The following is a 25,638-nucleotide window of genomic DNA, read 5'->3' on the forward strand; positions in this document are numbered from 1 at the left end:
TAAGTTCCCAATGGACCAGTTTTACGTGCGGCGGCGTACAAAAAATGTTTAAACGACTCCCAATGGGATATAAGAATAGTCCTGGAGTGTTTTCCGCCCGCATTGTCTCTCTTTTGGAGCGATTCGATCCAGTTGCATGTTCGTATGTGGATGATATTTATCTCACAGACGACGAGCTTTGGGTGCATCTGTGTCGAGTAAACAGCATAATTTGTAACTTTGCAGACATGGGTTACAAATTTAACTTTGCAAAATCACACATTGCGGAGTACACAGTGTTGTTTCTAGGTTATGAACTTAACCATGAAGGAAAGGGGTTAGCACCTCACTTCCTGGAGAAGTGTGCGCAGTTGCGCTCTCCGACAACGCTGAAAAAATTACAGTCTTTACTGGGTTTTTTGAATTTCGGGAGAACATACATTCCGGAATATGCCCAGCGTATCAAGCCTTTATATGCCTTGGTACAACCATCTTTTTCCAAATCATGCTGGCTGCCTGAGCATTCAGCCATTCTGCAGTCATTGCAGGCTGATTTGCTCACTTCTGACTACTTACGGACCCGTGATAACCAGACTAACCTAGTGATAAGAATTGTCCCTGGGACGGTGGGTTTCACGTACCTGACTTTTAATGAGGGGGATACTGTACCTATTGCTTACAAGTCACACTTGTACACTTCGGCTGAACTGCGTTTTTCCACTGTGGAGAAAGTTTTAACGGCTGTGCAGATGGCAATTCTTAAAGAACGTGCCCTGTCGCAGGGAAAGCGCATATTAGTTGTTACCCCGTGTCCTGCATTGGAGGCGGTCACGAAAGCCAGTGTACCTAATTCTAAAGCTTTGCACCCTCGGTGGATTCAGTGGGCTACATCCTTGACATCTCAGGATGTCACGTTTATTTTTGACGCCGCTTTACGGTCGCAGGAGTATTTACAGTATGAATTTGTTCATCCTGCTCCTTTAGCAATGCGGCCGTTGGAGGATTTCCATTGTATCATTTACACGGATGGTTCGGCGCAGGTTGCGCATGGCTCTAAACATGCCTACGTTTCCGCTTGCGCCATTGTAGTCGGTGCAATGGTGAACGATGAGTTCAAGTCCAGTGTCGTGCACACACAGACGCTTGGAGACTGCACCGCTCAATTAGCAGAGCTCCGTGCTCTTATGCTCGCATTGGAGTACGCTGATCCTAGTGTGACGACTTTAATCGTAAGTGATTCTTACTACTGTGTCCAGTCTTACAATGAGAACTTGTTCTTTTGGATTCAGAATGATTTTCGTGATTCCAAAGGTAGTACAATAAAACATAAAATGATCTGGGTCCGAGTGGCGGAACTTAAAGAGAAACTGCCACTCGTGTTTGTGATTCATACTCTCGGCCACCAGCGCGTGGGAGTCCACGCTGTTGGCAATTCGCTTGCTGATGAGGCGGCGAAGTCTGCGGTATCAAAATACTTAGTTGCAGCGGTCACGAGGTCCAAGAGCAAAATAGATGACGACATCTTGGCGGCAGTTGCTGCCACGGCGAAGGGAGGTAAATATCCTGCGGGGTTCCCTTCGAAGTACACATACCACTTAAGTCCCGATAAGGTTCCTTATGTGAAAATTCCTGAAGTTGGAGAGCGTCTGGTTCCCAACTCGGATCGCAGAGCTTCTCTGATTACAGCGGCTCATGAAGGTGTGGCGTCTGCGCATGCGGGCGTCTCAGCCACTGTATCACAGCTACAACAGAGGTTCTGGTGGCGGGGACTGTACAAACAGACGCGCGATTATGTCCTTATGTGTGACATTTGTCAGCAGATTAAGCCTTCTACTGCTGCGCGTCCGCCTCAGACACAGTTGTACATCTCTAATAAACCGCTTGGTTGTGTTTATTTGGATCACTGCGGTCCTTTTTCTTCTGATACTGCATGTAAATACATCTTAGTAGCAGTTGACTCATGCACACGCTTTGTATGGGTATGGCCGCATCGAAGCGCTGATTCGCGAACTGTCATTAAGGATTTGCGTGTCTTTGTGGGAATCTTTGCTTGTGGTACTTTCCATTCGGACCAGGGTCCGGCTTTCGCCTCTAAGGCGTATAAGGATGCTATGGTTTCGTTGGGAGTACAGGTGAAGTTTTCAAGCCCCTACAGGCCTGAGGGCAATTCTGTAGTAGAAAGAATGAACCGCGACTTAAAGCAATCTTTGACAGCCCGTGTTATAGGCACTGGTAGAAACTGGCTGACCCACCTCTATGGCGTGCAGCGTGCGCTTAATAATCTCCCTAGAAGGTCTCTGGGTGGGCGGACCCCATACGAAATGCTCTTTGGTATCAAGATGTACGTCCCTGACCTTGATGGTGCAGACTGCCAGGCCCAGGCCGCGGCCTTTGACGTAGATGAACATTGCAATGTTTTACAGGATCTACAAAAGACCAGAGACAGTCTTGCAAAGGAACACTTGCCCTCCACGTCGGATGATGCGTTGCAGATCCCGGTAGTTGGCTGGCTACCCCAAGTTGGAGAACTGGTTCGAGAGAAGATCGATAACAAGAAAGAGTTTGGTCCCTCATTTAGAACGCCGGTTCGAGTCCTTGGAGTGAAGGGCACAAGAACAGTCATTTTACCACCACTTCCAGGTCGTAAAGAAAACAGATTTATTTCTATTGACAATGTCAAGATACACAGGGTGGCCGATTCTTCATAGTATGACACCGGCTACATCCTGTCCTTCCATGGTGAGGAACTCTGTGCTGGCTATTACATCTGGTGCAGATCAGGAGGTGTCCCTCGAGATGCCTGCTTTATCCAATCCTTTATTAAATACAATTCCTCTTGCTAACATTGATGAGCGGACATATGCAGATCCTGCTGATTTATCTATGTCTGATCTAAATGCTCGTTTGGCTAACCAGTCCAGATTCTCTTTTGACTCTGTTTCGGAACTTTCAAAGAAACCATCGACTATTGCAAAATATGCCACGTTATTTAAAAAACATTTTTTAATTCCTCCTTGGACCTACGTTTGGCTGATACTATTTTCATTTTATCTTTTTATGTCAATTGGTTTTGTGTTTTATTTTTTCCGCTTGATTGATGGCCATTATGTGAAAGAAAGAACAGGAATTCGGTACCTTAATGGAACATTGGCCCCTCTATCCTCCTCACATTCAGCACACAGGCTAAGGAGAGACTTGAAAACAGTACAAATTACTGCTTGGCCTGTCCTTGATGGGATTGTGTGGGATGCAGTTAGGTTTCAGATACATGGCCCCACAGAAGTTATTAATGTTCCTAATGTGCTTAGAGTAAACATGGGAGATGTGGTTAAGCAAAATATTCATTCTGATGACTGGGATCTTCAGGCCGTAGAAGCATTGTTCTCTGATTTAAAATATTATTCGGCCTTTGATGCTGAGGATTTGTACTTAGATTCTGTCAATTATGGTGATTTGTTTTGTTATCAACATTATGGAAATCATTTCTTACACAAGACCAGTTCCAGGAGGGTTCCTGTGAATTACACTCAGTGGGAACATTGCCCTGCTCCTTTACAGGGGAGCTCAAGTACGTTTCTGGGAAAATACTCTTATTTTACAGACTTTAATCAGTCAAATCCTGAGTCGTTTTATTTTAAAATAAACCAGAAATTCATGCCCAAAGTCAGACTTACTGATACAAAATTGCTGTATTCAAAGTCCTTTCTAGAAAGGTTATCTGTAGATGGCTATGAGTTATGGAAGGATACTGTTGACCTTAAATCGGTTTGGGGTACCAAAGATTGGCAGGTACAAGGCACTGAGGCTTTGCATCGTGCATGTCTCATCCCGAATCACATGTTGTTTTTAAATTCAACTATTTCCCAAACAACATGTTTTGGATTGGCTACATCTAAAAAATTAAATACCCCTACTATCCCTGATTTGGAAGAATATTCCGGTTGGAGTAATTTCAGTACATCGTCCATCAGTGAGATACAAGCACTTTTGCAGAACTCCTCCTTTAATGTTTCCCATTTCGACCCGGAGGGGTGGCTCTTGTGGCAAAGAAGCTCTGATGCTTGCCAACGTCGTTTTTTGGGTTTGTCTGAAGGGTTTACGCACATCAGGCCAGATCCCAGGTTTGAAACAGATCACACTGTTACTACTTATTCAGTAGGAAAATTGTGTCAGAACTGGTTACAACATTCCACTTTGGCTGCAGTTAAACTGCATCTGTCCCAGTTGAATGAAAATATAGACCTAAATGATTTTATAAAAGGCCCAGCTAGGGGTAGATCTAAACGCTTTCTTTATGCTATATACAATGAGATTTGGAAATTTTCACAAGTTGAGGCAGCAAAGCGCCTGAGAGCTATTGATCAAGCAAATTTGGAAAAAGTGCTTGCAGTGGTCGATAACAGTATTAACATGCTTTCGTCCAGAATTTACACATTGGATAATATTGTTTCTTCTGTTGTTGATATTGTACATGATGAAGTGTCCACGTTATACCATGGTCAAAATCAATTGCGTTCTGTAATGCAGTTTGCATGGACGCTACAGACTCTTAAGGCTGGTCGAGTTCCCTGGACCTCATTGAACGTTTCATCCCTTTTTGCTCCTTTTAATCTTACTGAGAAACAGCGCATGCTTTCAATGCGTGATGCTTCATTTTCTATGCTACATATTGAAAAGCTAGAGTCCTTGCCTTTCTCTGTTGCTGAAACCACTACTGCCACATGGCTCATTCATGGATTAATTACATTACCATTCCCTTTATATAAATTTGCTAACTGTATGCGTTATATTGCTATAGGACGATATGAACCACTAGGTAATGCATTCCTACATGAGGCATGGTCATTACCATACACATACAGATGTCTGAAAGATGGCAAAGAGGTTAATCTTAATGGTGAGGAATGCACACAGTCACCGGACCATTCATTAATATGCAGACACATTCAGTTACATGGTTCTTGTAATCAGGACCGCCCAAATTTAGCATGTGTTTTAAAAGGCACGCCAGTTCCAGCAGTAGTGCCCACATTTACATTATTAACTAATGGTAGTTATTTGCTTTTAAACAACGAATTATGTTGTGGTTTATTAATTGGTGTGGCTTATATAGTTACTGTATCAGAGCGTGTAGTGTGCTGCAAGAACGTGCTATACCCACCCACGCATGGCTCCTCAGATGTCTCCATCTGGCCACGGATCCCAACCTTGGAAGCGAAATTCAATGGTTTGAGCAGAATAAGGGCCCTTTTGTCTCAAGAACAAGTGACCCTGACTTCGGCCCGGGAAACTTATGTCCTTCACATAGCCAACACCCGCACAGAGGTGCAGGCGCTCTTAAACACTGATTTGCCATTTCATTTCTGCGAGCTGGTACACCAGATTTTTAATGCTTCTTCAACGAATGGCCTTGCACATTTTTTTAAACTAGTAAGCAGTGGCCTCGTGACTACTTTTGAAAAAGTTTTTGGTATCATTCCCACGTTTTTCCACACTATTTTTTCGAGTTTGTTTGGTGGAATACCTGTTTTGCTGGCTGTGGCCGCAGGCTTTCTGTTGGTGTTTTTCTTCATAAAACATGGATGCCCATCCTGCGCAAGACGCCGTTCAACGCCTCCTGACCCTGTGTCGTAATCGGATGCTCAATTACTATGGAACATTGCCGCTTGCAGCATTAAGCACGGCCTATAGATTGTCATTTCGGTTCACCGACTTCACGTGTGTCCAACCTGTGTTTCACTGCCTGAGCTGCGAGTTCGATTGGGCCATTGATTTATGCCTATGCTTGAAGACTGCTCCTGACGTCGATTTTGATCAGCTAATGCGTCCCGTTGTGGCTCACGAGCTGATCTGTTCTGGCGAGAGAGTTATGGCCTTGGCAGCGATAAATGGAGTTCTGGGCCAATGGGAGATCTCTGCAGCGGCGAATGCCTTTCTGACACACAGCGATCTGGTGAACCCACCGAGTTGTCCTCTGACGTTGCAGGAGGATCCGATGCTGGAGGAACACGTATGTTCTTTCCCATTACTAAATTGGATGGCTGAACTATTTTCGGATGATGGCAGTGATTTCATACTGGAGGCTGTTGCGACTTTCTTTGCATATACTTTCCAATAGTGAGATGCCTAGAAGGAATGCTTTGTTGTGAAATATAACTTTCCCCTCGCTGAATTGGAGGGATGGACTATGTTCAGCTGATGGAGAGTTCACTCACGTGATGTCGCTGGAGATAACGTCTAGGTGGCGCATTGACTTTGGATATCGGATAAGTGCCTTGCTTTTTTCTCTTACAAACAATTGAAAGGATGCGACCTGGTCATGCATCTCATTATTTTTGGACCTGGCGGAAGACTTTTGGTTCAAGACTTTTGCTATTTTTTAGATTTGAGGCCACTGTAGGCATTCATACATATTCATACATACATATTCATTCATACATATTTTTAGCTTATTTTAGCTCAAGATTATTGAATTTTGCTTTCAATTTTTGTATCTGATTTAGTATTGCCTTTTCCCTTATGATTGGCGGTGCTCGGACCAATGGGGGGGTGTCATATGGATACTTCATTACATATATTGCGTTAAGTTAGCATGAGTGTATTACATGTTTAAACAGCCGTTTTGCCTTCGGCTTCAGTTTTGCACACGACACGTACTTGTTGTTGTAGCTTTCACCCTAGAAGCGGTGAGGTGTTTTATTTGAGAATAATATGTTATTCCTATGCTATCAGCTTTGCCTCGTACACTTGGTACAACTGTCTGCACACTGAGAGCTGCACACTCTAAGATTAACCTAACACAAGGTTGCTGGGAAGTCTGATCCTCGCACCACATTAGACATTAGACATAACACAAATAATGTTGATGCCAACATTTTGGGCTCTACGCGGGTTTAAGATAGAGTTACACGGAATGAACGCAGACACTTGGTGCTGCGCATGGAGAGAGCTGGTAGCTGTTGATGTGAACTGCTCCTACTGACATTGAGAGGTATGGGGCCGCCCTGCTAAAGCCCGAATGAGACCTTCTTAGATATAAAATAATATACTAGATAGGGTGCGCGAAATATAGGTGATATCGATTCTATAGGTTTTGCATTATAACATGCTAGCACCTTTTGCTTACTATGGATTAGTGACTATGCTGCTAACTCTGATTTTTATAATCTGCATTTTGGTATTATACAAGATACTACGTTTGAGAACTTTGCATTGAATAATAAATATTTCAAACTTGCATTTGTGTTCTTTGACTCCCAGTTTTGGTTTGAAATGATTATATAACGAAAGAGTGTTCATGTGTTCCACGATTCCTGAGGTATTCTAAAGATCATGTTCTGGTTTGTCTAAGACATGGTTCATTCCATAATGATCCATGAGACACTGTAGCTAGCTAGGTAAGGAGATTTCTGACACTGAGATGAGTTTTGGATCATCCTAACTCACTGAGGTTCTAGATCTCTATGCACAGTTCTGTGGGAGAATGGAAACCCTGCTACAGTACTAGATACCCGTACACCATAATTGGGAGAAAAATTGATCCACAACTGTTGACTGCATTGCAGAACTATGTAAAACAAATCCCATCTGGGGTGTGCCGCCTTGCTGCAGTTGATGGCAAACACATGGACTGCCACGCATTTGTGAGGGATGTGTGCAACACGCAAGCGTGATTGGCTTGCAGACAAAGCAATATGTAATGATTAGAGCGCAACTTTTGCTGAGCTCCAGCCCCCCACTTCGCATCCCAAAGACATTTGGGCTCCGTTCAGACTTTTTCAAATTAGTTCCTCCGAGAGCGACACACCAAAATCACCGGTATCACAATTTGGAAGTATAGAAACAAACCACTGAGGTGACAATATGTCCCATTCCAAAGAATATATTAGTTATCTATGATAGATATTGAGGGGAGGGGCTATCTACTGCAATGCTGTGTATGGCTTGCCTGGCATTGTGTTGGATGCTACGAGCTATAACCAAACCTCTCAAAGTTAATGTGCTATGTTTCTCTGGACTGGACCCCGCTTTAAGTGTTAAGATGGCTGGTAGCACAACTGCACTCATATTCGAACTTCACTGTTCCTTGGGATAGACATGTATACCGTGATGTATGATGTGACAATACTTGCATACTTTCAGTGTTTATTGAAAAGTCAATAAACAAGAAAGAAGTCGACAGAAAAAATAAGGAAAGAAGGCAAACAATAAAGAAAGAGAAGGAAAGACAGAAGGAGAAAGAAAGAAAGAATAAAAAGGAAAAGTAGGCAAAAAAGAGAAAGAAAAGGAAAGAAAGAAGGCAAAATGGAAAGAAATAAGGCAAACAATAAGGAAAGAATTGAAGAAATAAGGAAATAAGACAAACAAGTAAGAAAGAAGGAAAGAAGGCAAGAAAGAAGGAAAAAATAAGGAGAGAAGGTGAAAATAAAGAAAAGAAGACGAGAAGAAGGATATAAAGAAAGACGGTACAGAAAAGCACAGTGAGGAAAAAAGAAGGAACAAAAAAGAAGGAATGAAAAAAGTAAAGAATACAAAAAAGTAAGAGGGAAACAAAGATGAAAGCATGCAAAAAAGAAAGAGGGAAAGAAAGGCAAGAAGGAAGGAAAGAAAAGGCAAGAAAGATTGAATGAAAGAAGGACGGAAGGAAAGACAGTTCACGGTATAAAATGTTGGGTACTAAAACCCATAGTACACCCCACTTACATTGAAATAAAAGGCTTACAAGTGTACTTACTTAAGTGTGCAGTTACTGCGTGTTCAAAGACAATTTGTCAAACATCATACAACTTTTTTTTCATACCGACTGTTTATTCTTTTTTAACATTTGTTAGTTTTTGCATTTTCTACTACGAATTGTAAAGTGAGACTCTTGTTTGGGTGTAGGAGAATATACAAGATGACTTAAGTGCCATGTCTCACCGAGACATGGCTAACAGACGACACCAACCCCGCTATACATTTAGCCATCCCTACAGGCTATAGTATATTGTGTGCCAACAGACAAAGCTCTCACCCCGGGGGTGGAGTGGCCATAATATACAGATCCCACTGGACCGTCTCATCCTTTCCATTTGTTCAAACAGAGCGCATTGAAGCTCTTCCTTTTTGTATTAACATCACACCCAATTTTACCTTTTCTGGTCTTTTGGCTTATCGACCACCTAACTCCAAACCAGCCTTTCTTCCAGCTTTTCTAGACCTCATTTTACAAGCTTCACTACGTTACGCCAATTTTACTCTTCTTGGAGATTTTAATCTCCATGTTGATAATTCTGAGGATACCGCCTCTATCAACTTTGTATCCACACTGACTGATGGGGGTTTGAAACAACTTATCAGCAGTTCCACCCATAAAGCGGGTCACACTCTCGACCTGATCTGTACCAACTTGACGGGCTTGGAGGTCCTTGACCTAGTCCCTATAGTATGGTCAGACCACTTGCTTATTCCTTTCACAGTCCCCTGCCACCCCACTAACCGTCATATTCGTCCGGCTAAACAATTAGGTAGGAATTGGAGCAAGATCTCCCCGGAAAGTTTAACTTCTGGGCTTTCACTGGTCGTTGTTCCAGACACAAACTTAGATCTTGACACTCGCTTGATTAATCTCAATGACCAGATTACTTCGGTAATTGACCTCATTGCCCCAGTTAGACCTATTAAAACCTACTGTTCGGCTCCTTCGGCCCCATGGTATTCGAACGACCTCAGAGTGCTCAAATCAGAATGTAAACGTCTAGAGAGACGCTGGAGAACCACCTTTTCCCCTGACCGCAAAAGCCACTATAAAGCCGCTTTGAAAAATTATAGAAGGAAGATCATTGAACATAAAAGGAAATTTCTAGAAGACAAAATAAACCGTTCTCAAGGGTCATCTAGGGAAATCTTTGAGACAGTAAGGTCCTTTACGGATCCCCTTGCCCTTAAACGTCCTCCAGTGGTTTCACAGACTCTGTGACAACCTCTCTACTTTCTTTGAGAATAAAATAGCCACAATTTATGATTCCTTCCCCAGTAACATTCAAGTAACAAAATGTTCCTCCCCCTCCTCTCCTGCGGCTTCAGAGTCCTTGTTTTCTGAGTTCGCAGAGATCTCATTGGAACAATCTCTTGGGGAACTCTCTAAGACTAAATCTGGCTCCCCACTAGACCCTTGGCCCGCTAAACAGTACAGCTCATTAGCCCCCGTTCTTAACCCTTTTTTGAATGGGATTTGGAATGATTCGTTTAAGCTGGGACTCTTTCCAGATACCTGGAAACAAGCTCGATTGGTTCCTATAATAAAGAAGTCTACCGCTGACCCCAGTGACCCCGCCAATTACAGACCGATTTCCCTATTACCTGCCCCGGCTAAAGTACTAGAAAGACTCGCTCAACAACAGCTAGCGACCTTTCTTGAAACTTCAGGCGCGTTCCATGACTCTCAGCATGGTTTTAGGTCTGGTTACAGTACCGAATCTGCACTCATTGAGATGTCTGATGCTGTAAGATGGAGCTTGGATGGGGGGTCTAGAGCGGTGTTGGTGCTGCTTGACTTGTCAGCAGCATTCGACACCGTTTCCCACCCCCTGCTCCTTGAACGCCTGCACTCTAAGGGCGTTCGGGGTACAGCGTTAGGGTGGATATCTTCCTTCCTGTCCAACCGAACCCAGGCGGTTTTCACTCCCCCGTTTACCTCTGAAAGCCGTCCGCTCCGGTGGGGAGTCCCTCAGGGATCCTCCCTGAGCCCGCTTTTATTCAATATATATTTTTCCCCACTTTTTGATATCATTGCTCAAATGGGTATAAAAGTCACTTCTTATGCTGATGATATCCAGCTTTTGTTTTCGTTTAACAGCATCACTCCCACCACTTTTGACCCCTTAAAAAACTGTTTACGAACCATCGCCCAGTGGATGGATCATAACTTCTTGAGGTTGAATGCTGGAAAGACGGAGGTCCTTTTCTTCCATCAGCCAACCCCATTGGACTCTAACATCTGGTGGCCTCTGGATCTAAGCGTACCTCCCATCCCCAAGGACTCAGTGAAAAATCTAGGAGTCAGATGGGATTCCAACCTCTCTTTTAACCATCAAGTTCACACAGTTTCCATGGCCTGTTTAGCAAAAATCCGAATGATAAAGAAGTTTATTCATTTTCTGCCCAGTAACACCAGGAAGACAGTGGTACAGGCGTTAATCACTTCACACCTTGATTACGCCAATGGCCTTTACACTGGTCTGTCTGTAGGACTTTGCCACCGCCTTCAGACGGTCCAGAATGCCGTGGTGCGACTGGTCCGCGGCATCCCTCTGCGTGAGCACATAACCCCTCATCGTCGCGACCTTCACTGGCTTCCAGTTCATAAGAGGGCAGAATTTAAAGCTCTGGTCTTGGCTCATCGAGCCTTGCGAGGCAAGGGCTCTGCTTATCTCTCCACGTGCCTTATTCCCTATAACAACTCCAGGACCCTTCGTTCTTCTGGCAAAAACTTACTTTCCGTACCCAGATTCAGGAAAACCCGCTCTGGGGGGAAATCCTTCCCAGTACTGACAGCGGCCATCTGGAATAAATTACCCAATGCCATTCGGCTGATCAAGGATGAACAACCCTTCCGGAGAGCTTTAAAAACCTACCTGTTTTGCTGATTCTCTTCTTTTTCAACCATCTCATGCAGCATGAAGTTACTCAGAAGCGTCGGGACACCCCGTTGGGGTAGCTGTACGCTATATCAAGATACACTTAAATAAATAAATAAAAATAAACGTTGTATTACACAAACTTACATAAAAAATTGCTCTCTTCAAAGTCTAAACTTTACAAGTATTTCAAAACAAATCAGCAGCACACGAAGTACCAATGACGCACTTTCCTTCCTAAAGTGTGATGGAAAAACACTTTAGTAGGACCTAAAATTACCAAGACAAATGTCTTTTACTGTCTTTTCTTCATATATTGTTAAAACCACTCTGATTTATTATTGCATCAAATATGTCCAGAAGGTAAAACCACTTCCGAGCAGCAGAAACTGTGCCTCATTAGCAGCAGCAAAATGCTCTTAGTAAATGTGTAGGCAAAAATATGCAAAAGATTGCAGTAACTGTATTACCACGCTTCATATTTTACTTTTACCACAAAAAAGCTGCATTGGGAGGTAGAGTCAAAAACTCCTGATCTTTGACATTCAACATTGTTTCAGAGTATCAAATTTTATGTCATTTCAAAAAAAAAATTCGTCTTTTTACCTACACTGTATAAATAAGTCCTGCTCAGCTGCTGCTAAATCATTTACTCCTGGTTCCTTCACACCTTTATTTAGATTTTCTGAGTTTTTTGTTATGAGCAGGGTATCAGAAATGTAGGGGCAGATTTATAATTATTTCATACAGCACAGCGTGAAAGTGAAAGGGCAGGAATGCTAACAAGAGGGCGCATTCCTGTCCTTTGTGCACTGGCACACGATGTGCTGCCTTGGACCAATGCAGGCAGGCTTGCATCATGGTGCAAGGGGGCCTGGGTTGCAGGCAGGATTGCTTTTGTGCAAGAAGGGGCACCTTCCTGCACATAAACAATCATTAGAGTCATTTTCGTCTTTCAAAGTGTGCTGCAGAATGCAGCACACTTAAAAAGAGGAAACAATGAGAAATAAAGATAGTTCTCCTCATTGCACGTCCCCTGGGAAGGCGCAGCATTTTGACACATTCCCAGGTTTACCTGTGTTGGTAAATCTGGGATTGCGCAAAAAGGATCTGTGGATGTATGGGAACACCCCCCGCTCCACCCATGGAATGCAAACATGATCTGTGGATGTATGGGAACACCCACGCTCCACCCATGGAACACAAACATGATCTGTGGATGTATGGGAACACCCACGCTCCACCCATGGAACGCCTCCCCGGGGCAAAGTAACACAAGACAGCGATGCGCCCTGCCTGGCGCTACTCTAGATTTGTCAAGCCACGTAGGGCGGCCCTGTTTGGCTCCATAAATCCCACTTAGTATTGCGTCGCTCTTTCTCCCTCTTCCGTGGCACAAGGGGTGCTGAGGTCTTGTATCGCACTTGCGTCCCCTTCCGTGGTGCAGCAGCAACGCAAACCCATAATACATTCGCCCTTAGTGCTTAACAAGTCAGAACACTCTTATAATACATGAAATAACTAACCTTTATTTATGCTCAATTAAACTAATTCTGTTTAAATCATACTTTTTAACATATTGTGCAGACACACAGCAAACAGTAAGTGAACACAAGTTCCTTGAACCAGTTAATGCAGGTTTATCACAAGTCATTTGCCGGTGCCACCCCTATATAAGGTGATGTGGGGGCAGCTAAGCAAGGCTGTTCCTTAGCATGGGTGCTGTGCTGCATGAGTTCTGCTCTCATTTCACTGTGGCAGGCATTGGGGAAACTGGTTGTTCTATATTCGTTGGGCACCATATTTCCGGTTCTGGGCTTTCATGAATAAAACATTGCATTCTGTGAGTTATGTAGTTCAGTCATTTGAAATGAAATCTAATGATATAGAGCAGCTGAGAACAATGATTCGTAAAAGGAAGGACTGAAAGTATGATGCCCTTCTGACTTGGAATATTCTAGCAACCCTAATGAGGCAGCAGAGGATGGCACAGGTCCAAAAAGTGTGCTTAGCTGAAACGTGTCGCTGCCGCTGTATTTTGTGTGCAAATATCAACTCTTCCATGGTAAAGCGTGCACAGGTCTTACTCCAATGTGCAATGGCATACACATTCTGCAGGGCACCCAGTACTTTGGAATTGGTTTAATTTCACTTTTTATTTCACAATATTGTTATTCATGACAGCCATTACTTCTCCTGGAATAGTATTAAGGATGGACATTACATCTGACATGGCTCAATGTTTCAGAATTAGATCATCATAAAATTACACAACCTGGGCGCAAATTGTTTCCATTGGGCTTCTATAAATAAAGCCACAGTGGATTAATGCATGGAGGCATTGTTGAAATTTATGAAGTATTACATTATTTATTGGGACCGGTATCAGATCTTTGTTACACGATTCGAGTTTTTTGTCCACAAAGAGAGATCAAATAGTACGGACCGAAAATTACTACATCTCAACCAACAAATTTAAGTTCATCTTTTCGCGCAATGCAGGTGGCAATACCAAGTAACTTCCCTTCGCTTCTTTTTGTCACACTTTGTTCCTTTTTGAAAACTGAAGAATGTGCGGATTCTATTACGAGACAGAGATTACATTCTCGCAGTTAAATTGTTCCCTTACCTCAACATTGGGGCACAACCATTTAGTTTTTTGTATGTCTCAAACTGGTGAGGGCGCGTGAATTGAATTCTGATCATAATAGAAATCCCAAAGGGACGCCGGTACTTGGACCTAAAAAAAGTCATTTTATGTCACTTGTTTTGAGACATCCAATAAATATGGCATAAGCTCCAACAAGGAGACCGTTTTGGGGGAGTATGTGCAGCCTATAAAGTAAAGCACTTTGGGCCATATGTATCATCATGACCATTTGCGATTTCTAAATAGCGATTTTTAAGGAATCGCTATTTAGAAATCGCAAAATGGTATGTATGTAGGAAATCGCTTCTTTTTAGCGATTCCTTAACATTCCTAAATTGCGATTAGCAAATTGCTAATCGCAAATTTCCCATTCATTTCTATGGGCCAGGAGGCCCATAGGAATGAAGGGGAAATTTGCGATTAGTAATTTGTTAATCGCAATTTAGGAATATTTTCAAGGGTGCAGGGGTGTCACAAGAACACCCTGCTGCCCCCCTGAAAATGACATGTGTGGGCATATGGCGCACATACATGCCCTAAGGGCATGTATGAGCGTCATATGGCACCTTTGGATTTTAAATAAATTGCTTTTTTTTTTAAATTCGCAACTTACCACCAACTAGAAGTTGGTGGTAATTTGCAAATCCTTATGGGCATTTTTGCATTAATTTTCCTTTGATACATTGGCCCACATGCATCAAGGGTTTTTGGAGTCGCAAACGGTGCGATTCCTTAAAATCGGCCGTTTGCGATTCCAAAATCCATTTTTGGAATGCATCATACATTTTCAGAAATTGCAACATTTTTGCGATTTCTAAAAATGCGATTGCTTTCAAGAAATCGCAAATTTGCGATTTCTTAAAAGCAATGCATGATTAGTTTTAAAATTGCGAATTCGCAATTAGGGTGTCAAATTTACCGAGTGGTTGAACCACTCGGTAAATTTGCAAAAAGTGTTAAAAACGCAGCAAATGCATTTTTTAAACATTCATGTTACGGACACACATGTCCTTAGGACATGTGTGTGTGCAACATGATGCGAAAACAACATTTCATGGGTGCAAGGGGGGGTTCATTTGAACCCCCCTCACCACCCTTGAAATGCAATCAGGATTTGCGATTTTCAAAGTGCGAATTCGCAATTCCCATTGATCCCTATGGGTCTTTTGGCCCATAGGGATCAATGGGAATTGCGAATTCGCACTTTGAAAATCGCATAATATTTGCGATTTGGTAGAAATTGCGATTTCTACCGAATCGCAAATAATTTGCGAAAATATTCATGCATCCCGTTTTGCGAATTCTAAAATGCGAATCACTATTTTTCGCACTTTAGAACTCGCAAAATCCCGGGATGATGCATGTGGGCCATAGCATTTAAGGAATCGCACAATTTGCAATTCCTTAAGTGCAATCGCAAAATAAGGAATGGCAAATTCCTTATTTTGCTGCCAAAATGTTTCATACATACCATTTAGCAAATTAGCATTCGCAAAGGCCGAAATTCTGCGAATTTCGGCCTTTGCGAATACTAATTTGCTTGATACATATGGCCCTTTATGACCTAATGTTTTAGAAAGATGTTTGTGCAAAACGTACGTAAAAGTGCATGGTTGAAGCTCTGTAACCCCCACCAACCCCTCGCAATAAAAAAATAGATTTCATTTGGTACACTTGCTTTTGTAGCAGTTCGATCTTCTAGATCCCTGTGACTTTAGGGAGCACCCAATTCTGAAACTTGAACTAGCAGCACTGTACCATGTGCTCACACTGACATCCTGGAACTACATCGCCTGATTGTATGTGAGCAGGGCTTTAAGTGGGATGAAACAACTGGGGGGTCTCTCAAAGGGGCGTGGCCAATGGAACTAAGGGCGTGGCTTAAAAACATGTAAGCTAACAATGTGTGTTTACCATAGTGTGCCGCCTAACTTGTATTTTGCTGTTTCTATCATTGCAACCAGATATTGGATTCAACAAGTTACATCATACCTACAATAAATCAGGATTATTGGCTTTGTCAATGGTTGTTAGTTGCATAAGATAAATAAGCAGCAACTATGGCTTGTATATAATATTGAAAGAGCTTCCACTTAAAGCCCTGGTGACACCATGACAATGTTGCTGCTCCTGAGTTTCAAAAAGAGAAGGGAAATCCAGAGGGAAAATGACTCTTTAAAGGATTTCCCTTCCCCTACAAGGCTCACCTGACATGACGTCATGCCGTAACTTCTCTACTAGTGAAAAGTGAACAATGTGAGTGCTTGCATGATGTGCCTGCTGTCACTGTAGTCCGAGAAAAAATGGACCGCATGTGACAGGGCACAAAACAGAGCCCAATAGAGACCGGTTTCGAGGCCCCCTTTAAATAACTGCCAGTGCTCAGACCCGGTGAGACCGGGCCCACTTAAAGCCCTTTAAGTGGGCATAGATGTTGAGTCTGCAATGCCTCAATATAATTGCAGCTTTACAAAGTGCGCGGAGGCATCTTCCCGTTCTGTACAGTGCTTTACAGCTTTAGTACATATAATGACAGGTTAATTTATGCGAAAATGCCCTGTATGCAGGGCTTTAACTGGGGTAAAACAACTGGGGGTGTCTCAAAGAGCGTGGTCAATGTAATTAAGGACGTGGTGCGAAAACATCCATGCTAAAAATCTGTGCTTAGCATAGTGTGCCGCCCGATTTGTATTTTGCTGTTTCTATCATTGTATCCAGATATAAGATACAAGTAACTTCATACCTATAAGAAGCAGGACTATTGGCTTTGTCAATGGTTAGTAGTTGAATAAGATAAAAAAGCAGCAACTATGGCTTGAATATAATATTGAAAAAACTTCGACTTAAAGACCTGGTGACACCACGACAATATTGCTGGCGGCCCCTGGCAGGGATTTGGTGGCCTCTAGCTCTGTTCCACTTCCAAACACCCAGACCCCCCCCTTCACTGGCCTCCATTCCACGCCGACCGGACCCCCTCTTCCGGGGCCCCCTACGTACGCTCCCTGCCCAGGGCCACCATGAGCCTAGAGCCGCCCGACGGGCGGCACCCTATGCTAAGCACAAATTTTAGCTTGTTTTTAAGCCACGCCCTTTATTACATTGGCCACGCCCCTTTAAGAGACCCCCCCTCCAGGTTTTTCATCCCACTTAAAGCCCTGGTTATACCACATATCAGGCGGGCAACTAGAGCCAAATTTCGGGGGGAAGGGGGGGGGGGGGGCTGGCTGACAAATATTTCCGGGGGGGGGGGGCTAATTCTTCCAACCACAGACAGAGTGGCTGTAAGAATGGGTGAACACGCAACAAAAGCCTCATTTACAATTAATGGTCTTTTAAAGACCTGTTAAGTACTCAGGTGCGGCTGCAATTAAGATGCTGGGGGGGGGGGGGGCAGAAGCCACGTGAGCCCAATGGGTGGCGCACCTGCCACATATAGACTATATTAATACAGATATTGTACGCGGCCATTACTCTTTATACTGTGCTTGGTAAATGTCGTCACATGCGCTACATTGTGTACGTGCGCCACCTAGTGCATATATTAACAACTTGACTTTCTCAGACATGACAAGAAACGGAGCGGCAGCATCTGCCACATGCTGTCTTCAAGATATAGAATGCAATAAAAACATAACATAACTTCATGGCTTGCTCAGGAGAAAACGCACTTCATAGGTGCGTTTCGCCCATTATTAATCCGTCTTAAAATAAGTCACTGCTCATAACTCTCCCCGCAGTATGTTTTTACAGCTCCCAGTGCGTTATATTCAGCTGGATTTCTGCTGTGCTCGTAACACTTTATAGCGTGTTGCTTAGATGTTGCATACATTGGCCTCACGTTTACTTAGCTGTGGTTATTAATGGGGAAATGAGCCTTGGTGGTTAAGTGGTGGTTAAATTGCTGACTTTGGCGCTTCATGGCCTGCATTTTAATCCAGTTTTGGCGCTTGTCAAGCGCTTTGAATCTGTGCTCACCACGTCTTCTCCATGTGCCTTCTATTGTGAATATCTGCAGTGTAATATTAGGTGCGGTATAGTGTCCTGTTCACCACCTCTCCATGGTGTCCTATTCACAAAGGTTCAGGTGAAAGGATGAGCAGGATTCTATCGCGTTAAGGATTCACAGCGTGTCCCATGAGTACATCAAGACACCTCTTACAATTAGCATAGTTTCCTGTGGGACCCTAATATAAATAATGCACGCATGCACAATTTCACCAGATGAAAAGCAGAGCATGCATTTAGTGCGTGCAACAATGAAATGTAAATGAACACTTGCACATGTAACTTTTTCTTCTTTTCTCTTCAAAGTGAAAGGATATATTTCACATGAGAAACATTTATAAATATTGGGGTGTTGCTTCCATTTTCCCACCTAGAAAGGTACATAGTCCTAATTGGCTTGTATTTCCCATCTAGAGGAGATATGGGATTACCCACAAACCTACGAATTTCTGGACGTTCACCCACATACATTTAATCTAGCACCGACTGTTGGGTACTGTCAGGTACACGAGCTGTCACGAGCGTGGTGATTGTCTGTCACAGCTCGTGACAGTCTCGTGTTATGCAGGAATGGTATCTTTCGAAATGGTGGAGTGTTCGTATTTGTGATGCGGTTACGGACTGTGTCATTCTCAGGCTGGAGCTCGACCTGTGCACTGCTACTAAATAAATCTCGTCACTCCTCAACCTGTCTCCAGCGGCTCCTTTGCTTCCCTTACACCGACCATAAATTGAAACCAGTGATTTAAGCAATACCGCCTTGTGGTGGGTGTTACACACTCATAAATGCACTTTTTGCATTGTAAAAGCTCACTGATACCCATTCTGTTTATTACTATATGGAATGTCACCTGGGCTAGGGCTGTTTTTGCAAAATTGAGTTGACCATAGGTACACCAATATTTTGGTGAATCTAGACCTATGTAAGAAGCTATTATATAAAGAGAGAGTCAGATCTTATAGTAGATTAGGGCTATAGCATGAGAAATAAGTTTTCCCTAGGATTAATTACACAGATTCCAACAATTTAAACTAGGAAAGAGGGAGTTTTCGACAACAAATTGGGGGCATGTATTGTCTTTATTTCAGGAGAGAGCTAAAACAAAGCCTTTTTCGGTGGCTTCAAAACGCGGGAGTCTCCCGCCCAAATCAGGCTTGTTGGCATGTATGTAATACATTGGTGAAAGCGTATAACTCTCTCCGTGGACTGAATATAGAGCCTGTCTCACAAAGTTAAACTTACACCTTTGTGTAAACTACTTCTTAGTACAGTGGCGGCTCCTCCGCAGTGGCAGAGGTGTGTCACCCCACTGCTTGTCTCAGAGTCAGCAAATGAAAAATAAAATGATGGTATAACAACACTTTTTTTTCATTGCTGGCTGTGAGCCAGCGCAGTAGGGAGGGGTGGGGCCAAGGCATGGAAGGGGGAAGGGGAGTGCTATATGCACTCCCTTACTCCCTTACTCTGCATACATGTTTTGGACGGCCGTCTCAGGCCGACCAAAACACACATGCGCACTTAGGTTTCTCCAGCCCGGCGGCATTGAGCAGCCAGACTGGAGAAACCCCACAGACTCCCTGAATGGAGCATCTTTTAAGCCTGCTCAGGCTAATCTCTGCGATGCTTTGCAGCACAGTGATTGGATGGGAGTCTGTGCCATGGGCTGCTGGGACCAGGAAGAGGAGAGAATGCGCGTCGAGGGAGGCGGCTGGTGGCTTCAGTTAAGTTCTTTTTTTTAATCAATATATTACTACTACTCCCTGCGCGACACATGACCTCTCCTGCGTTCCCTCCACACGACCCACCACGCGCTCCACCACATGCCTCACCACCCTTTGTTTGTGGCAGATGCCACTGTCTTAGTATTGACAGACAACAAGCAGAGTTTTACTACTGTGCACTCCCTATACTTATGTTTTCAGAGTTCTCTGCACCTGGTGACTCTGCAGCAGGGGCAGAGATAAGGTGACATGGCATCCCGGCTTTGCCGTGGCAGTCCCAGTTTTTCACTAGGTGTCCCGACAGATTTTGGAAAATTTAGCTAATTTCCCAGTTTTTAGAGAGGGTCAACCGAAAAGAGTGGAAGGTCCGTCTTTCTGTTTTTTAAACCAGGTATAGTTAGCAGCTGTTATAAAGAAAGCAATTCAATTTACAGGCATGATACAGGCTTAAAAATTGCATTTGATATATTTTCTTAGTCCCTCTTCTGTAATTCTATGATTATGAGCGCTGTCATTCTGTGAGCTTGGGTGATGTAAAATTGTATTCCTTCTTCTATTTTTGCCAAATGTCCTAGTTTTTAGTTTTAAAAATATATTCACCGTAGGCAGAGAACTCCGCACAGGGAGGGTGGTCTTCAAAATACACACATGTGGATTCCGAAAACTAGTAAGCTTACACAAAAGTGCAAGTTTACCTTTGTGAATATGTGCCTCAACTCTGAGACAGAAAAAGTCCGGAGTATCAGAAGAGGAAGAGGAGAAGCCGGCTCCTAGGGTAGCCCCAACTCCTGCAGCCACTGTGGCCACTCTGCAACCTGGGTCCCCCTCAGTACCGGTATTAAAGTTGTGTGACAAGAGAGCAGGACAGTGGTATCCCAGGGCCAGTTTCTAGAACTCTCCTGAAACTGCCGAGGGAGACAGCGAGACCTGTGAGAAGGGGGCAGTGGAATAGGGCCCTCCCTATTGTGTTTGTGCTACAAAGCGGGTCTTCATACCCCTTTCCGTGGGACACTCCTGAAATTGCTCAGGGACTCCAAGTCCCAGAAGACTGTGAGACCTGCAAGGAGGGGTGTGGGGGAGGCGAGCCCCTCCCTACTGTATGTGCCCATTGTAAAGCATGTCTTCATTCCCCTCTGTGTGGGAAGCATGAGGGCTGCGCCGGACAGTCTTCATCCAGAAAAGTCCAGGCCACCCCTCTTGGCATTCAATTAGAGTATTTTTTTTTTTCCTGTTGAAAGACCTTTTACCAGGCTGAGAATCTTGCAGGTGGTTGACACCTTCACCATCTATGCAGCAGGCCCGTCTGAGACATTTAGTACATGTGTTCTAGTAATCCAAGCTCTTTGTTGGCACTTTGCCTGTGAGCCAGTTTTGGTTTTGCGGGGCGATATATGTACATCACAAAAATTGCAGTCCACACCTTCGTTCTTCTATTTATGCCTTCGTTTTACCAAATCCTTTTAAACTTGCTCTTTTTGGCATTCTCCCCGAGTTGCGTGATCTACCCTGGTATCACGCTGAGTTAAACATCATGAATTGAAGGGGCGAAGTTTCACCCCTAAACGAGGTGCACAGCTTTAAATTGGGGTTATCCCACATTTTTATCCACAACTTTCCAATCTTTAACGAAAATTAATCAACGTATTCCAACGTGTTTATTCTGTTTCATTTATTTTCTTCGTTTCATTCACACGTGAAAAGCCCATGAATTTTACTGCTTCTTATGATCCAGATATGCTCAACCGAGCCTTTTTCTGGTCACGCCAAAATACATGAAAACATCCTCAGTTGGCAGATCATATTATACCCAATGCATTTCGGGCTGTTCATAAGCCCTTCTTCAGGGGTTCACTACATTAAAAGAATATTTGCAATTAGAATATGGCTTCATACCCTGTAGTTTACAGCAAATCTGTTAAAAATCAATCTTATTACCCCGAATGTTGACAGCGTTTTCCCTCTAAAATGGAGCATAATGCTACCTCGACAATGCCTGAAAACCACCCTTCTTCCACATCGAGTTTTAAACTTTCCCCAAATGTAACATCACAGTGTGGAAAATGGCAATGTATGTGTACATAAGCGGCGTTCATTTGTGTTCACCATACCCCTCGCTGTAAGCAGAACGAATACCGTGAAGCATTGACCGCATCATCCCGCCAGCGTAGGCCCATGCACGCACGTACGCGACAGCCATTTTAGGCACCATGGCCTCCCTGCCCGTTTGTTAAATCCCAGGCCGTAAAACCCTCTCCCTCTGCGCGACCCTGCTCTAAAAGTGACACCCCTGCCTGACCCACACCCCCCTGCATTCCTCCCAGGAACACCCTTCCCCTCTTCTGATGATCCCCCCTGGCCACACCTGGCCTCTCGACCCGGTCCCAAGTCATAAAACTAAGTCTCGTGGATGTATCCTCCCCCCCCTTTTGGCCCCGCATAGCAAAACGTGATACACCAACCGAAGTGCCCGATCTTATCGCCTGCCCAACCTTAGATCTGACTATCCCTTCTCGCCCTCGTGTCCTGTTGGAATGTCCGGCTGCAAGATTACAATCACTTGTTACATTTGGGAGGGGGAACGACATCCGAGCGACGGGTATGGGAATAGGCCTGAAGCTGGGATTCCAAACATGCCTTTTTCGTACTTCAAAGTGTCTTTATTGCAATAAGGAATGTTTGTGCATCGTAAATCTGTGTATAAAAGACAAAGCCTCAGAGAAACTTTTTAGAGCACCTCTTGAAGACACTTTGTGCGTGTCCGAAATGACAGGCTCTCCTCATGAGAAATAAAACTCTGTTCTTGCGTCCCTGCTTCCAGCGCCCGTCTCTTTATTTGATAACTGTTCAAGATGGGAACTAAGAGGCGTCTTGTGCCAGCAGCCTGGGCATCGGTTGTAATTTGGGCTGATTTTCCTCAATTGGCGCCCAACGTGGCGCCCATCAGCGACATAAGGTCCGGTAAGAGAGGTCCAGACGATGGGGTGAACATCTAAACAATTGGAGTATACCTGCCTTGAGAGGACCCTCGTCCGGCTGCCGATTGAATGAACTTCACCGATTCCGAACGGACCTCTCTCAAGCGACCTACTGTCCTGACTAGAATCCCACAGGAATGCTGCGGTAAAAACATGGAGTAAGAGAACGATCGGGCGCTGGAAAGGGAAGGCGAAGAACTGTCCACACGGTCCGGTCCGTGTAAGGTTAAGTAGGACGTCTTTACGTCTGATTGGTAGGATGGCTTTATCCATCTGATTGATTGATTGATTGTTTGTATTGGAATCGGTATTTAAATACTGGTATTGTTCATTGATTGGTTCATTTAGCCTTGGTCGCTACTTGAAGTATTGGTTCTCTTTGAGACATTCTCTGTTTGCAAACAGCGACGAATAGGAATGTTCCTCTCTCTTTGCAAATAGTGAAGGATAGGTAATGCAGACTTTTGTCTCCCGTTGTAATCCGTCATGCCTATTTTTCTCCCCACTGATTGATTGGTTGCTCTGTTGCTCTTTGAGACATTCGCTGTCTACAAACGGGGAAGAATAGGAATATTCTGTCTCCCTTTGCAGATAGTGAAGGGTAGGTAATGCAGACTTTTGTCCCCCGTTGTAATCCGTCATGCCTATCTTTCTCCCCACTGATTGTTTGTTATCGATTTTTATCGATTATCGCTCTTTTGAGATATTCCCTGTCTACAAACAGAGAAGAATAGGAATATTCTGTCTCCCTTTGCAGATAGCGAAGGATAGGTAATGCGGACTTTTGTCCCCCGTTGTAATCCGTCATGCCTGTTTCTCTCCCCACTGATTGATTGATTGTCTGGACATTTATTGTTAAAGGAATAGTTCTTTTGAGGTATTCTCTGTTTGCAAATAACGTGGAATAGAAATATTCTGTCTAGTCTTTGCAAGTAGTGAAGGATAGGTAATGCGGACCTTTGTCCCCCATTGTAATCTGTCATACCTATCTACTCCCCACTGATTGGTAAACTAGTTCCACCCGGACCATTTATTAGAGGTGGATCATCTGGCTCAACCGGAGGGCACCCCTAATAAAAAGGACATATGAAAAATACGAAGTAATCACTGTATCCTGTTAACAGAAACTTTAGCATGAAACACACTAGAAAAGGAAGGAAAAAGAAATTGAGCAAAATCAGTAGGCCACTGATGAGTTTTTGACTTCGCTAGAAATAAGAAACTTTAGAAATAACCCGCAATAAGAAACATGAAAGTGGTGAGAGAAGCCAAGCTTGACATCACGGCAGCCACGAGGTAGCTAGGCTCCGCCGCCCCTCACTGCTCCAAACATGTCTGTCCCACCGCCCGCCACGCCCAATAACGGTAACATGAGATAGATACAAGTCAGCAGATACCTACCCCCATTCCGGAAACTCCCGAAGTGCAACAGGTCCACGGTTACACCCATCCGGAAGACGAGGCCTCGACACGTGCAGGGCTGGGCCCGGCTGGCCACCATCGGCCGGAGAAGTCGTGGGATGGTCGGCCCGGAATGTACTGGTCCTCCCATCCTCTTCTGGTGCCTTGCAGGCCACGGGGGGGGGGGAATGTCTTGCTTATGCCTCCGAACCCCCCCCTCTCTTATCGCCTGGTCCGGCCATCACGAATGTCTGCGCCGGGAGATGGCGTGGGGTGCACTGGGAGGGAGAGGCGGCGCGAACGAGCCTCTCCCACCTCCCCAGGTGGAGGCCCCTCAGCTGCACCCCCAATGCTCCACTCACCCGACAAGGGTTCGTCCACTCTTGCGGTGCAGCAACGCTCCACTCACCCAGCGGGGTCTCGTCCACTGTTGCGATACAGCGGCGCTTCGCCCGAACCAGCTGAGTTCATGAAATAGGCGGTCGACTCTGCAGGATTGGGCCTGGCGTAAAAGGATGGCCCGGTCGCTTGTCAGCTAGAAAATGAGTCCCACGTCCAGAAACGTTCCCCTCAGCTTTGAAGATTCTACGAGAACCGCAGGGGCCCCCGACCCCCGCGGGCCCCCCCGATGGGGAATGACTGCCATGATCGCCCACGGAACGACCAAGACGTAGCCACGAGACGTTGGCGCTCTCATGCTGGTGCCAGCCTCAGTTTGAATGACCAAAATCCTGCAGACTACCAATTTGATCAGTTCCGGTGGGACACCAGTATGACCCGGTAGGAAAGATTGTCGCCTCCCTCCCTCCTTTGACTGATGGTTCATATCGCCAGTCCCTTCTGTTGCCCTTTAACGAAACTATTGGACTGCCGAAAGAGGTTCTGGTCCAACCACGAGTTGGTGGAGACATTTTGACTATACTTGAACCTGCCTGACCTCACCCAAAATGGCGCCGGTACAAATGAAACTCGCAACTCCTTGTTGTGTTCCGGTTGCTCAGCCTTGATATCATGAGATATGTATGCAGTTTTTGAAGCACATGGCGGGAGGGGAGGGGGAACTGATTGAACATTCGGACAATGAACTGATATTAAGTTCTGACGCATCATTTTATTGAAAGTTCGAATTTTCGACACTTATGGTACTTGCCCACAATGAATTTTCGATATGATTTTATTGCACTTGCCGCACTTTTATTATGAAATCAACGACCACCGACTCTGTTATGTTTTCCATAAATAAATACCCCCTCATGTACAGTTCCAGTCTGCTCCGTGGCCGGCC

The sequence above is a fragment of the Lissotriton vulgaris genome, chromosome 4_1, assembly GCF_964263255.1.
Source record: "Lissotriton vulgaris chromosome 4_1, aLisVul1.2, whole genome shotgun sequence".
In the NCBI taxonomy this organism is placed as follows: Eukaryota; Metazoa; Chordata; class Amphibia; order Caudata; family Salamandridae; genus Lissotriton; species Lissotriton vulgaris.